This window comes from Canis aureus, chromosome 15 (assembly GCF_053574225.1).
Source record: "Canis aureus isolate CA01 chromosome 15, VMU_Caureus_v.1.0, whole genome shotgun sequence".
NCBI lineage: Eukaryota > Metazoa > Chordata > Mammalia > Carnivora > Canidae > Canis > Canis aureus.
The window spans coordinates 6,395,652-6,411,928 of NC_135625.1; the positions used below are offsets into that span (position 1 = coordinate 6,395,652).

At 33.7% G+C, this 16,277-nt stretch overlaps 1 long non-coding RNA gene across 2 annotated transcripts in view; it reads right to left on the minus strand.

Moving 5' to 3' along the window:
• Positions 1-422: 422 nt before the first annotated feature.
• Positions 423-16,277, minus strand: part of LOC144283923 (uncharacterized) — a 57,702-nt gene continuing 41,847 nt past the window's right edge. Inside the window, exons 3-4 of one of the 2 annotated variants that reach the window (XR_013352418.1) lie at positions 1,939-2,075; positions 423-555 (exon numbers count right to left, since the gene is read on the minus strand). This is a non-coding gene — a long non-coding RNA (uncharacterized LOC144283923). Of the gene's footprint in view, positions 556-1,734; positions 2,076-16,277 lie in introns of those variants that run through there. The other variant, XR_013352417.1, reaches the window with a different exon arrangement.

The window sequence follows — 16,277 nt, forward strand, 5'->3', positions numbered from 1 at the left end:
AACGTGAAAATAAAGCAAAACCAAAACCAAAGACATTCTAAAGTCTATTTTTTAAAAAAATATACTTTTCACTTTAGGACAATTGAAGTTTGAGAGAAAAACTGTAAACATACTACAGAGAATTCCCATATACTCTACATTGAAATTCTTCTATTATCAGCATCTTACATTAATATGGTCTACTTGTTACAATTAATGAACCAATATTATCGTTAGCTAACATGCATAAATAGTGAACCAACCATTATTGTTAACTAAAGTGTATACTTTTTTCAGGATTCCTTAGTTCTTACTTGATGTACTTTTTTCTGTTTTAAGGTCCCATCCACCATACCACATTACCTTTAGTGGTCATCTTGCTGAAGTTCCTCTTGACTATGACTGATTCTTAGAAATCCTTCACTATTTTAGAAGTATCGGCTCAAGCATTTTGTAGGAAGTCTTTCTATTGGGAGTTTTCAGGTATTTTCCTTATGATAATACAGGGCTACGAGCATTTTGGAGGAAGATCACTATGGTAGAGTGCCATTGTCATCATTCATGAAAAAATGCTCCCTATTTTTAATTTTAAAAAAAGGAGGGGGAATTTGAAACCATAATCATTATATTGTAAGTGGTGAAAATGAAAGAGATAGACGATGTTCAACTATTTGTTTCTTAAATTCCATATGCAAGTGAAATCATGTGGTATTTGTCTTTCTCTGACTTATTTTGCTTAGCGTAATATGCTTTAGCTTCATCCACATCATTGCAAATGGCGAGATTTCATTCTTTTTGATGGCTGAGTAATACTTCATCATATATATGTGTGTATATATGTATACCTATAGAATTTCTATTTCCCAATACAAATGAAACATGAGCAAGTCCACAAATGCAGATATCTATAGATAATTAGAACAAATGAGTAAACAAAACCAAATGTATTAAGACTTCCTGAACAACCATAGAGAAAGTACAGGCTGCATGTGTATTCCATGGGTCTACTGGCCACTGAAGTCGACATTTAGACATGAAAATAATAAAATATACATCAGAGTGTTGAAAAATAATCAGAGGGAGATCTACATAAATGCAATGAATCTATAACTGTAATTCATTAACTCCAATAAGGAAAGAGTGAGAAATGCAAATTTACTTTAGTTTTTTTTTTTTTTTTAAACAGCAGAGTTAGGTATACCCAAAGAATAATAATGACAATAGCTATTTAGGATTATCTGGTATTTTCTAGTAAATAGCACCTAAAATAACTGCATTAAATTTATCATCAACTAAAACCCCAATTCTTATTTTGGTAATCCCTTTTGGATACAGAAATTATATTTATAATTTTCAATTCAGACTATATTCTCTAGATACAGAATATTTCTTTGAGTCCTATGAGATATCTAGGTTGCCCTATTTCCTATTCTGCAGTAATACAGGTACAACAGTGTTCTTAATAAAATAAATATGCTAGGTATCTATGGTGACTAAGTCAGTGTGAGAACATAGTTGTAGACATACTAGCTGATAAATCTGGGATGCTCCTCAACCATGGTTATGTCAGTTTCCTTACTTATAAAATGGAGATTACTTATAAAATGGAGATGATTATTATCAGTTATTTTATGTTTATTTTTCAAAAATGAATAAACATTTCTAATGAATTCAAGATCAAATATGTGTGTATGCATATATATATATATATTTTTTTTTTTACAACTTTTTAAAGTTAAAGTAATATAACCTGCATTTAATGCTATAATTAACAGTGAGCCATAATGTTTCAAATCTGGGCAGTTAGATGCCAGAACCAAAATTCTCAGAAAATAGGTTATCATCTTCCTCTAATAGTTCAATCAGTAATAGGCATCTTTAATATGCATGTGTTTGTTTCATACACATCCAGTATTTTGTTGCCAAAAGTAGGATCATTAATATAGGTTTTGTACTGACCATAGTCTCTAAGTTCCTTTTATGGATACAGTCATGGTATCAGCCTTTTTATTTTCAGTTGCTTCTCATAAAATTATAGAGCATGAAATAAATTCCAGTTGTTTGGATTCCCAGTAAAAGTGATTTCTCAGTAGATGCTATTAAAAAACAGAAGAATAAACACCATATCCTAAATTATATTTCAGAATAAGCACTGTAGGTAAAGTAATTTCCTGTTGTTTGCCAAATGTAAATTTGAAATTCACATAGCGAGTTGATGGTGGAACTAAACCTAGTCCTGTGAATGTTGAACTATCAGTGGAACAGTTAAAAAAATTGCAGCCTATAAAAAACCTCACAGTACTATTAACAAATTGAATGCAGTTATTTCTAGTGAGAATCCTAACCAGTTAAATAAATCTCTTTCTAACTCAATATAATGATGGCTTTCATTTTAGTGCTTTTGCCACCCCTTTATTAGATATTTTAGTTCATGTCAAAGAAAAGTGACTTTATTGGGTATTACAAGCTATTTGTATTAAGAATAATGTTGAACATTTGAGTTGAGTATACTGATTTTTTAGCCATGGCATTCCATTTTTGGCAAGATTGTTAGTTAATCAGAATGACTGAAAAAATAAACTAACCTTTTTTTAAAACAATATAATCCATTCAAGAAAAGATGGATGATAGAATAATTTCAATATATTGATTTGATGTCTTATTCCAGTTGAATTTGAATCAAAATCTTTAAAGTCTACTTTCTACCTCATCATATAAATAACCACATTAGTTTCAGTTTATGAAGAAATGTAGAAATTTCTTTGCTCAAATGAGTGGTCACATATCAATCTGCCACTAAGGACTAAAAAGAGTTTTTATTTTTTTTCCCATGACCTTATTTTTATAATTATAATTCGACAATCATGAATACTTCAATCAAATATGGTACCATAATTTTAAGCATTCTATGCCAATTTAAAACTTTAGGCATTCGCAACCTCCACACCATAGGAAATATAAGAATACTAGAACAGTACAAGAAACTTGAGTTCACTGTAACTTATTTTTTGAGAAAGAAAGCATAAGAACTTACAACTTATGTGATATATCAGTCATTTGAAGCTTCAAAGATTAATAAAATATATTAATTTTCCTCAGTAAGTTGAGAAAGATGTAAAGATGACAGCTATGCAACTAACCAGCACATTCAGATCTCTAGTTTTGAGATCTGAACAGAATATTTGTGGGACACCTCCTATTAGATGTGCTAATGATAACAAGAATTCAACATGAGAAAAAGTAAGTTCATTTTCTCTTCTTTGACCCTGAACCTATTCCTTAGCTCAAATCTACCTCATGCCTGCTTTTGCTAACTATGCAATGGCATCAATTTCCACCCAATCATAAAACTCAGATTCAAGAAGTAGTCCAGATCTCTACTTTTATCGATAAGCTTAGCCAACAACTGACTGACTCCCATTAAGTCTCTCTCAAATACCTTTTCACCTAATTATCCTTACAGTTGATTACTTACTTTAAATTGGTCTTCATCTTGAATCTCTGGGACTACAACTACTACTTCTCAAGTAATCCTCCCTCTCAGTGTATCTTACCTTTTTACATCAAATTTTCATACTATTGGGAGAATGATCAAGGCAAAACACAAATTAAACCATAGCCTTTCTTTTTGTGAAACATTTAAGTGCACCATCTATGACATAATTATTTATATTTCTCTAGCCCAATCTTGTTATTCATAGCTCCATTTGCACCTCAAACGTTGACGATTCTAAAACTCCTCTACACTAAGTGCCGCCACTTCATGTGTCCCACTTCCTAGCTCCCGTGCACTTCTATAATCTTTTCCCCTTGAGTGTGGGCTTAACCTAGTCACTTGCTTTTAATGCATAGAATATGGCAACAGAGATGATATGCCACTTATATTAGCACCCTCCTCCTCTTCCCACACCCCACTTCTCTTTTCTCCCTTTCCCTTTCTCTCTCAAAATGTTGTGAGCTACCTTGTCCATGAGGCAATCAACTGTTATCTCAGGCCAAAAGTCAAGAACAACTTGAGACCTGCCAATAACCATGTCAGTGAGCTTGATGCAGATCCTTCCCCAGGCACATTTTGAGGAGGCTGGAGTCCCAGGTGACAACTAAGTGATAGCCTGTGACAGAGCCTGAGCAAGAGGCCTCTTGTCAAGGTTCACCCAGATTTTCAATCCACAGAAACTATGAGTTAATTATTGTTTATTTTAAGCCACTAAGGTGTTGATAACTGGTTATACAGCAAGGAATAAGTACACATGTTGAAAACAGCTGCAATGGAGCAGAAAGGAATAAATAGAAATGATCGGCTAAAAATTCTATGAGGTAGGAATTTTTAAAAGGTTATCATTATGAGTCATGATGATACTAAGATAAGTGGCCATAATATACCATAAGAAAAAATATTCCTATCAGCCTCATAACAATTGTGAGGACTATTTTAGATATTGCATTGAGGTCTTAGCAAATACATCAATCAAAAAATATTAATGGCTGTCATAATGCTGCTGCTTATTATTTGAAGGGACTTGAAAGTAATATCTTTTTCTATCTATCTTTATTAGAAATCTACTTGAGATAGGCAAAGAATAATAAGGCATACAGAATATAAAATAGAATTTTTATTATTGTTAATATTATTGCTTTATTTTGTGAATGAAGGTGATACAGTTGAAAGGCAGTGACAGATTCTAATGCCGAATCCCATAGAAAACTTACTCACCCAATGATAGGTAGCTTTGGAATTATTTCAGATATTACCATGTATAGTCAGCTTGAAAAAAAAATCTGTCCTGAAGAACAAAATGTGGGCTCCCAGTAATCTGACTTGTAAAATTAGAGAAAAATAGTGGACTGAGCTACACATTCCCAGGTCTACTCTCAAAGTCACTGACAAAATACCACTCATCTTCCCATAAATAAAGGAGGAAGGAATGGAGATATCAAAGATATTCTAATGGTATGTCCTCCATGTGAAAAAAAAAAAGAAAACATTAAGAGTGAGCAATAGTTTCCCATTATCCCAACAATGATTATATTTATTTTTGTATGCTGTCTAAAACTAGCATAGACTTTATAAAATTATCTGTTCAATAAATATTTTGAGGAAAATATGAATAAGCAACCCAAACGTTGTAAATTAAAATGATTCATAATAATAAATTAAAATAGCAGGTAAATTCTGGGTTCGCCATAGATGGAAATAAAACAAAACAAAACAAAACTAGAAAGTATGCTAATCCCACCCATTCAACAAAAAATACGAGATAACTTTTAAAAAAGCAAAACTCTTCTTGAACTTCTCAGAAAAAAGAAATAAGGACAAGGCAAAATCTGAAATCTAAGGGAAGACAGTCAACTCCAAGGAGTTACCAATCACAAGCATTTGCATACATCCAGAAGATGCCATGTGATATACAAACTGCTACAAATAATGCAGGTTATATTTTCAAAAAATTATTAAAGACAAATGTGGGCCATTATGAGGATACATAAAACCCTGAGAACCTCAGATCCAAGATCCACATTCACTCCCAAGCTATTGTCCATGAACCTAATTGGGTAGTTATGGACTGCATGTTTATGTCACCCCTAGACTTATATGGTGAAGTTCTAACCCTAATGTGATACTGTTAGGGGGCAGGGCCTTTGGGGGTACATTAGGTCCAAAGAGTAGAGCCTTCATGAGTGAGATTAGTGCCCTTAAAAGCAGAGACATGAGAGAGCTCTCTCACTCATTTTCTCACTCTCTTTCACACACTCTCTCACTCTCTCTCTTTGTAAAGGTACAAAGAGAAGAAGACCAGATGCAAATCAGGAAGTAGGCCATTATAGGACACAAGATATGCCAGCATCCTGATCTTGGACTTTTCTACCTCTCCAACTATGAAAAATGTTTGTTATTTAAGCCCCCAGGCTATGATGATTAATTATAGCGGCATGGAATGACTAAGACAGCTATGCACGAGGAAGACTGGAATCAGGATGAAGGGCCAGAACAAGAATCTCTTGTTGTATAAACATAGAGGAAGGGAGCAGCACATGCTGTGGGAAAGACACACCTCAGAAGGATCCTCTTTACTTTCTTCCCATGAGGCAAAGCCTCAAGATACTGGGAGAAGAATCGCAAACACTGTTGCCTTTGGAACTCAGGCTAAGGTCCACTGTAGCCGAGAGAAGGGATCAGAAACGTACTCCCGCTACTCCTAGGAGGTGAACGAGGAAATCTAGCTTCAGTCCATTCAAGTCACCCTACAAGTGGAGCACAGAGAGGACCATTGAGAAAACCTCACCTTCATGACTCAGGGATACAAGGTCTGCCTGAGTCTGAGGCTAAATCAAGACAATAGGAAATTTACTGTAGGCCCGTCTCCACCCCAAACCTTAGGCTAGCAAGTACTAAATGACAACACAATTTACCCTTGAGGAAATTTAGAAGCATGAGTAATCTTCTCGAAGAGTAGTCACAAAGGGAAGACCTAAAACTGAGGGTAGAGCAACATCCCTGAAATTCTTAAGCAATCCAACTCCCACACTAAAAACAAGGTAACATTAGAGGAATTTGAAGCCTGTGGTAAGGTGCAAATAACCATAGCAACAACAGGACCAAACCCAGATCAATTCTGAAATAGACTGACTCAACAACCCACAGTAAAAACCTGGCAGAAAAAAGAAATGTGTCTGCATGCATTGATACGATTTTCCTAAGTGTTTTAAGCTTACAGAAAATATCCAACTTCAACCAAAACTTACAAAATGCACAAAGAAACAAGAAATGGATGTACCATCAGTAGAGAAAGTAATAAACAAAACTAGTCTTAGATAGGTCCCAGTTGTTGGAATTATCAAAGACAAAAACTTTAAAAATAAACACTCCAGTGAAAAAGGTGAACATGTATATAAAGAGATGGGCATTTCAGTACAGAATGGAAACGATAAGAAATAAATGAGATAGTGGGAGGAAAATGTGATTTTTCAGTCATAGAACACTACATGCTAACTGATGCACTCTTCCCTGTAGAACCACTCGAAACACTTAAGGATCTCATCTGAAAATATCTTGATATAATTTGTTTATATTTGGTTGGGGGTCTTTATTCCTTTATATGATGAAACAATAGTATGAATTTCAGGGTTAGTCAAACAAAATGTCAGCTCTCAGAAACATTTCTAAGTATGTGCATATTCTGTGCCCATCTCTCTCTCTCTCTCAGTGCATATGGTCCACCTGGGACTGCCTGTCAGATTTCCCACACCCACTACTTGCCTCAGAGTGATGATTTTCTAGGGTGACTGAGAGGTCCTCTCTTCCTTTTGTGAACCAAATCAAGCAAATTAGGGTTTTTACTGAGATCTGATACATATTTTATGGGAAAGAGAGGGTCGTTATTCCTCTAGGATCACTAGTTAGAAGAAGGGTTATGCAATCTTGGATCTTCCAAACTTTCTTTGCCCACATGTGGAATGTAACTGAAAAAGAAATAGCCATAGGAAAGTAACGCCAAATAGAAGGAGAAAATGAAAAAGGTAATTTTACAAAATTTTTTCTGGGGTCTTTATTTCTTGGCTTGCCAGAAAAAGCCTTCATTTGAATACAGACTTGGAATAAGCTTGATAGTTCAAATAAAATTACAAAAACTATGGAAATTATTTTTTAATGTTGGAAAATGTTTAGCAAAACAGAAAACATACAAAAATAGAAGACAAGTACCTTTTACTAAATAAAAATGTACAGATTTTAAAACATACCAGAAAACAAGAAGTTGTATAATGAGTATAAACATTTGCTACAAATATGAAAAGGATTTCATTTCCACAATAAATAATATTCCTGATATCAACAATAATGAAAAATGTTAACTACACTGGAATTTAAAATGGAACATGAAAATGTACAAAAAGTTATAACACATAGCAGGTAGCTAGCTACTCAAGATGTAGGGAGATTTGATAGGATAGATGACTTAGAAGCTTTTTCTATTTGCAAAACCAAGTGTACTTATTAAGAGAGACAAGTCAAATAGTTTAGCATATCATCCATTATTAACCTGGTAGTACATGGTATAACTTATTTCCCATAAAGCTAACTATAATAGTCCCTTATATAAGCCAGCCTCAATGATTGCTATTAAATTAGTGTCACCAACTGGTAGATTACACAGTTTAAAACACTTCTGCTGATTGTTCCACGGCATTACTGTTTATATGAAACCTTAATATCCGCTAAACATAAAAGTAAAGCTAAAATGAGATTATATAATTAAGAAATTCATCCTAAAGATTTCCATTTAAAGACAAATTAATTATATGCATTATTTCATGATGTATAATAAATATGTCACTTTCATAGAAAATTGCCTAATAGTTTTTAAATTTAAATGGAAAGATAGGGATCCCTGGGTGGCTTGGCGGTTTAGCGCCTGCCTACAGCCTAGGGCACCATCCTGGAGTCCAGGATCGAGTCCTGCATTAGACTTCCTGTGTGGAACCTGTTTCTCCCTTTGCCTGTTATCTCTGCTCCTCTCTCTCTCTCTCTCTCTCTCTCTCTGTCTCTCATGAATAAATAAAATCTTTTTTAAAATTTTTTAAAAAAATAAATGGGAAGATAAAGTATAAAGTCAAAAATACCAAAGATTACTTTGTTTAGATCAGAACATACACACTAGCTATTACAGAATATAAATCTGAACATGCTGAGTCGTGTGTGTATTATTAGTGTGACAGGACACTCTAGAAAAAAAGTACAAAAAAAGAAAGAAAACTTCAGTGGTGACATAATACATATTGGTGTAGAATAGTGTGTTTAGAGAAATAAAAGAAAGGCCTTATGATAGAAGTAAATGAAAAGAGCTACTTTTGCATAAAAAATGGGATTATCAACAATACTTTAAAAAAGTGTGGCAGTTATATTTTACGTCACAATTTTGCTTAGTATCATGCTTAGAAATATGCACTCTCCTATTAGTGCAGCCACTCATTGAAATGATAACTTGGAAAGTCACTGCTTAGAGCATTAAAAAGTTAGGTCTAGTTCATTGCAAAGAATTTCTTCAACTTTAAGAGAAACAACATTTTCCATAACACTAACTGCATCTTATTAGATTTGGGCTTTATAAACAAATTCCAAAATTATTTGAGTGTATTTTCTATATATGCTATGGCCAAATATTTTAAAAATTTATTTAAATCAAATATTAAATTCTAACATGTGAAAGATATCCCACTGATAGTTTTAAAATACTGCCTCATCTGAGTACTGTAAATCATCCTTATTTTATGATACATCTTTATATAAAACATGTTTAAAGAAATGCATTTATTGTAATCAGTTGTTGAAACAGGATATAAATATTATTTCCATTCAAAATTCATGATAATTCTATCAGAGCTAAGTTTAAACGTACCTTTAAATGTACTGACTCTAATGAATAAACTTTGCCAAAAGTACTATGATTATCATGGAACTATGATTCACATTTTTAAGAAAAATTAAATTCCCTTTAATAAACCTATCATGGAAAAGGAAATATAGATATCAATTAGCGCAACTGATAACATCACAAAAGGAGACAGTCATACACCATCTAGTATCTGATGAAAGAACATAATATGCTTAAATGCTACTTATAATACTACTTAAATAGTCCTGCCCAAATGTTAGACCTGATTCTGTTGAAACCTATAGATCTAGCTACTCATTTTAAAAACACAGAAACACAGATGTCAGAGAAATGTCCCCAAAATAGTATGAAGGTGTAATCAATAACATACAGACTGCATATGATCCTATGGGAAAAAGATTTTGTCAACAAATAAATTACAAAACAAAACCAGAGACAAAACTTGAAGATAAATGAGTGTAGTGTGAACATGTGCATGTATATATAAATTACAATAATTTTGGTTCAAACAAAATGAAAGTAATGGAATTTTTAAGACAATGGGAACATAAGAACAATGATTTTTAAAGGATACGGTTTTAAAATTTGCATATGATTATGACATTATTTTTTTTAAAGAAATTCTTTTTTAAAGATACATATTTAAGCTTTTACATATGTAAAAGTATGGTTTATAGAAGCAGTTAAGATATAAATAATATAATGTTAGACTTCAGTTGATAATCATTGAAGCTATGTGATGCTCACATAAGGAATCATATTAGTCTTCTTTCATCTAATTTTTTCATAATAAAATTTAGGGACACCTTAGTGGCTCAGTGGGTTAAGCATCTGCCTTCAGCTCAGGTCATGATCCCGGAGTCCTGGGATCAAGCCCCATATTGGGTTCCCTGCTCAACAGGAAGCCTGCCTCTCTCTCTGCCTCTGTCTGCCACTTCTCCTGATTATGTGTGCTCTGTCAAATAAATAATTAAAATCTTTAAAAAAAATTAAAAATTATTTTATAGTGCCTATTTAAAGACAAAGTATTATAGAGAAGCCATAATAGAGAAATTTATTTATTTATTTATTTATTTATTTATTTATTTATTTATTTATTTTTTTTTTTATTGGTGTTCAATTTACTAACATACAGAATAATACCCAGTGCCCGTCACCCATTCACTCCCACCCCCCGCCCTCCTCCCCTTCTACCACCCCTAGTTCGTTTCCCAGAGTTAGCAGTCTTTACGTTCTGTCTCCCTTTCTGATATTTCCCACGCATTTCTTCTCCCTTCCCTTATTTTCCTTTTCACTATTATTTATATTCCCCAAATGAATGAGAACATATAATGTTTGTCCTTCTCCGACTGACTTACTTCACTCAGCATAATACCCTCCAGTTCCATCCACGTTGAAGCAAATGGTGGGTATTTGTCATTTCTAATAGCTGAGTAATATTCCATTGTATACATAATAGAGAAATTTATTAATGATTTTTATCTTCTTACTAAGCAGTTTGATTGACTTTTATTATTCAAAATAGATTAACTTATTTTTTTCAAAATAGAGTAATTTATGCTGTTACTTTTCACATTTGTAAAACCCAAAAACTTTTTATTCTCTTTCAAATGTATAATTAAGGATTTCACTCATTATATTTACTGAAATTGCTTCCAATGATTGCATTTTATTATAATTACTTTTACTAGTAGAGTAATTTTTCTGATTAAAGCATTTGTAGATGTTACTATGATGAATACAGAAGATAAATGGATATCCAAGAATAATTTATATCTTTGGCCTTCTTATCTCAAATAACCATTTCCAAAATTATGCTCTTTCTCTTCCCACAAAAATGGAATGTTATATAATCAAAGTGAGATCAGTATGAATTCACCAGTTCTGATGCTGTTAATAATGAGAAGATAATACCTAAATTAAACATCTGTATGAGATTTATGGAAAAGGAGTTCCAGGCAGATGAGAGAGAAAGAAAAGAAAGAAAAGAAAGAAAGAAAGAAAGAAAGAAAGAAAGAAAGAAAGAAAGAAAAGAAAGAAAGAAAAGAAAAAAATCTCTGAGTTCAGAAAAGGATTAAACTGAAGAAATCAACAAATTCAGTTGTCCAGAAATGAGATAAGTCAAAGGAAGAATGGATTCAAGTAAGTTTTGTTAGCAAAAGTCATATTATGATTCATGATTAGGAATAAGCAAATGTGAGGAAGATTGATGAGAAATGGGGAGGCATGTTCTGGTTGTTGGTGAGGAATTTAAGTTCATAAAGTAAAGTTTAGGGAGTGTTCGGGAGAGAAAATGCAAGTCTCAAAAAGTAAAGAAGTAGGCAAACTGAAGTAAACCAATGTCAAAATCCTTGAAATAGTCTAGGAAAAGACCCTACTGAGATAGGAAATAAAAACTGGTCAAATACATGATATATTAGGAATTAGAGTAGATATGGTTTGAGGTTGGAGGAAAGAGAAGAATGAACTGTAAGATTTTTCCACACCTCCTCCACCCAAGCAGCTGCATATACAGTTTCGGGATTTACCAAGACAGAAAAGCTAATAGGAGAGCAGATACGCAGAGACAGAGTATGTAATCTACAATTGTGTTCTTTTCTTCTTTCCTTCCTTCCTTCCTTCCTTCCTTCCTTCCTTCCTTCCTTCCTTCCTCTCTTCCTTCCTTCTTGCCTTCCTTCCTCTCTCTTTCTTTCCTCCTCCCCTCCCTTAAATTCTTTCCTTAGCTTTCCTTTTCTTCCCTTTCTTTTTAATGAAATTTAAAATCTGTATTTTGTACCCAACCCAAAATGTTAAGAAGACAGTTGCATATATAAATCTGAAAAGTTCAGGGGCTCCTAGGTGGCTCAGATGGTTAAGTGTGTCTGCCTTCAGCTTGGGGTCATGATCTCTGGATCCTGGCATGAAGCCCCACCTCGGGCTCCCAGCTCATTGGGGAGCCTGCTTCTCCCTCTGCCTGTCCCTCTGCCTCTCCCCTTGCTCATGGTCTCTCTCTCTCTCTCTCTCTATCTCTCTGCCTCAATTGAATAAATAAAATATTTAGTAAATAAAATAAAATAAAATAAATCTGAAAAGTTCATGAGAGGAAATGTTCAGGAGTTATACATTTCATATCATTACATATCTGACTTTTTAAATCTGTAAAATGAAATGAGATTCCCTGCACAAAAACGGATTCTTGGAATGTTTTGCAATTTGTAAGTTTGGAAGACAAAACAAAAGCTTTTTAAAGTGAGTGTGCATTTTCATGTCAGGACTTTAAGTATCAGAGGTTATTTTTGTACTTCAAATTCATCTAATAATGCATCATGCTTCACAAGAATGAGTGAATCAATAAACAAGTAAGATGGAAATCCTGAGGAGAACCATTCAGAATAAAGTATTTTTTTTTAAGATTCTATTTATTTACTCATGAGAGACAGAAAGAGAGAGAGGCAGAGATACGGGCAGAGGGAGAAGCAGGCTCCATTCAGGAAGCCCAATGTGGGGACTTGATCCTGGAATTCCAGTATCACACCCTGAGCTGAAGGCAGACGCTCAACCACGGTGACACCCAGGCATTCCTAGAATAAATCATTTTAAAAAGATGAGAGAACCTTCTGGCCACAATATCTTAGCCATCCTCCTAAAATGCCTCAAAAACTGAACACAATATATAAGTTAATGGCTTTCAAAAAAAGTAGATAATTTCTGTCAGTGTAGGACAGTGATTTCTGAGAGATAGAAATAAGACCTCTATCAACATCTCAGCTGACTGCCTGGAGACAGTGCCCAGGGCACATCCAAAGGGAGTTGCCAGATTGAAGGTAGAAGAATAGGAAAAATAGGAGCAAAAATTTCCCCAGGTTTTATGAAAATCATTTACCCACAGATCCAAGAAGCTCAACAAACTCTAAATACAAGAAATACAAAGAAAGTTACATGAAGGCACGTGATCATGAAGTTTTTCAAAGCCAGAGACACAGAGAAGGACATAAAAGTAATCAGAGAAAGAAGACACATTATGGATAGAAGAACAATTACAGGATTAAAACAAGGTAATACAAAATAAAATAGAACAACAATTGAATGGACTGAAGAAGAAAATTGTCAACCTAGATTTCATATCCAGTAAAAAGGCAAAACAGAGGCAAAACAAAGGCAAAGACTCAAATATACAGAAACTATAAGGCTTCATTACCCACAGATCTGCCCTGAAATATGTTAATAGAAGTTATTAGAATAAAATATTAACACATAACAACCCAGTATGAAGAATACTAAAAATCTGTGAATAAATATAATTTCCTATTTAAATTACCTTCAAGAATAATTGTTTATAAGCAAATAATAAGAATGTTTTATGGCACTTATGACATATGTAGAAAGAAATGTATAAAAATTACATGTAGCATGGGAAAGTATATATGGAAATATTCATTTTATAGTTTACATAAGTTTTAAGTGACACAATATTATTTGAAAGCATACTATGACAAGTAGAAATGTATACTAGGAAATTTAAAGTAATCTATCTCACGCACAAAGAATTACAGTTAATAAATGGACAAAGCAAATAACAGGCAGTCATGAAAAACTCAGTTAATTCAAAAGAAAGTTAAAAAAGAAAGACTAGGACAAAGGTATAAAGAAACCACATACACACATACACAGCCCAAAATGATAGATACAAATCTAACCATATCGTAGCCAAATCAAACTCAAATAGGCTAATCATCCCATTTAAATGCAGCTATTGTAAATAAAATGTTATAAATTTAAGAGAAAAAAATATTATTAGGGATAAAATGATCACTATTTACTAGTGATATCAGCAATTCACCAGAAATAAGCAATCCTAAATGTTTATGAACTTAATAACAAAGCTTCTGAATACATTAAAAAAAAAACAGAACTGAAAAGAGAACCAGGCAAATCATAGTAAATTTTTTTTACAAATAACCCACATAAAAAGTAGACAGAAAATCAGTAAGGAATAAGAAAGCTTGAACATTATACTTAGTGGTTAAACACTCAGGACTTTCCTTTAAACAAGACAGGAATGTCTGCTCTCAGCATCCTATTTAGTACAGAAAATCCTAGACAGAGCAATAAGGCAAAAAAATGAAATAAAAAGATCTACAGTTTGGGAAAATAAAAAAAAATTAACATGGTGATATAATTGTCTACTCAAAAAACTCCCAAGGACTAGAGTTGTATATTTTGAACCATCCTGTCATCCCAAAGAGAAAACACACTTGGTCACAGTGTTTGATACTTCTAATGCACTGTTGAATCCAATTTGCTAGCATTTTGTTGACTATTCTGTACCCATGTCCATCAGGCATATTAGCCTATAGGTTTCTTTTCCTGCAGTGTTCTCGTCTTGTTTGGGTATCAGGGTAATGCCAACATCATAAAATGAGTTTGCATGTGGGTGTTCAATTTTCCCAACTCCATTTGTTGAAGAGACTGTCTTTTTCCTTTGGATTTTCATTCCTGCTTTGTCAAAGATTAGTTGACCACAAAGTTGAGGGTCCATTTCTGGGCGCCCTATCCTGTTCCATTGATCTGTGTCTGTTTTTGTGCCAGTACCATACTGTCTTGGTGATTATAGCTTTGTAATAGAACTTGAAGTGAAGCATTGTGATGCCATAAGCTTTGGTTTTCTTTTTCAATATTCATTTGGCTATTCAGAGTCTTCTCTGGTTCTATACAAATTTTAGGATTATTGATGGTATTTAGATAGGGACTGCATTGAATGTATAGATTGCTCTGGGGAGCATAAACATTTAACAATATTTGTTCTTCCAATCCATGAGCATGGAATGTCTTTCCGTTTCTTTTTGTGTTCCTCAATTTCTTTCATGGGTGTTCTATAGTTTTCCAAGTACAGATCCTTTGTTGTGCCTTTATTTTTTAAAATAAGTTTTCCGTCCTTTTTTTTTTTCTGTCTTGTCTCTTTCTGGGACTCCTACTGTGTATATACTGATTTGTTTGATGGTTTCTCATAAGTCCTTTAGTCTCTCTTCACTCTTTCATTCTTTTTTGTATTTGCTTCTCTAACTTGATCATTTTAAATGATCTTTCTTCAACTTTGCTGATTGTTATTTCCTTCTAAGATTGATCGAGTCTGCTGTTGAAGCTGTTTATTAAATTTGTCAGTTCAGTATTCTTTAGGTACAGAATTTTTGTTTGGCTCTTTTTTCCCCCTTTTTTATATTTCTATTTTGTTCATGCATCATTTTCTGGATTTCATTTACTGTTGCTATGTTTCCTTTTAATGCACTAGGCTCATTTAAAGTGATTGTTTTGTTTTGTTTTGTTTTTTGGTCAGGCAATTTATAGATCTCATTTTTTAAGGTCTCTTGTTGGAGATTTCTATTTTTTTTCTTTGACGTGTCATGGCTTCCTGATCCTTTGTGTTCCTTACATCTTTGTGTTGCTGTCTGTGCATATGAAAAAATAGCCACCTCTCCAAGTCCTTATCTACCATCTTTGACAAGGAAAATCTTCACCTGTCAATCCAGGGAGAGATTTTAGGAGTCTCTCAAGCCTTTTCTGTATATATGTGTCTTCTCTGGACTTCTCTATATAAATTACTGAACAAAGGATTGACTGGTTTCTTTTCCTTTTAAATTTTTTTTTAATTTTTATTTATTTATGATAGTCACAGAGAGAGAGAGAGAGAGCCAGAGACACAGGCAGAGGGAGAAGCAGGCTCCATGCACCGGGAGCCCGACGTGGGATTCGATCCCGGGTCTCCAGGATCGTGCCCCGGGCCAAAGGCAGGCGCCAAACCGCTGCGCCACCCAGGGATCCCTCTTTTCCTTTTAGGAGCCCATAATCTCTTGTTCCATCTGGTGTCTGACTGCTGTACAATAGGCCAGTATGTTGGATGCATGCTTTATTTCTATCCCTCCTTCCTTG